Source organism: Trypanosoma equiperdum, assembly GCF_001457755.1.
Source record: "Trypanosoma equiperdum strain OVI genome assembly, contig: ctg_975, whole genome shotgun sequence".
Lineage (NCBI taxonomy): Eukaryota > Euglenozoa > Kinetoplastea > Trypanosomatida > Trypanosomatidae > Trypanosoma > Trypanosoma equiperdum.
Window position 1 is genome coordinate 1 of NW_027124948.1, and position 308 is coordinate 308.

The following is a 308-nucleotide window of genomic DNA, read 5'->3' on the forward strand; positions in this document are numbered from 1 at the left end:
ATAAACAAATATATATATATATATATATATATGTCTGTGTGTGTCTTCCGTATTTTCATTATTATTGCTTCATGCCTTTTCTTTTTTTTGTTTGCTTTTTCCCCTACCGGAAAAACGCGGATACGATGACGTTGCGAAATGATCGCCGAGAGGGAGTAAATGGAAGGGAACGTAATGAGGAGAATGAGGGCCCGAAGAGAAAAAATGAAAGAAAAAGAAAAAAAACGTGAGGTTAAGCCCTCAGTGAGGTGATTTGTTTAAGGAGAGGAAAAGTCTGTCATGCTGTTTTTCTCTCTTTTTTTTTTTTT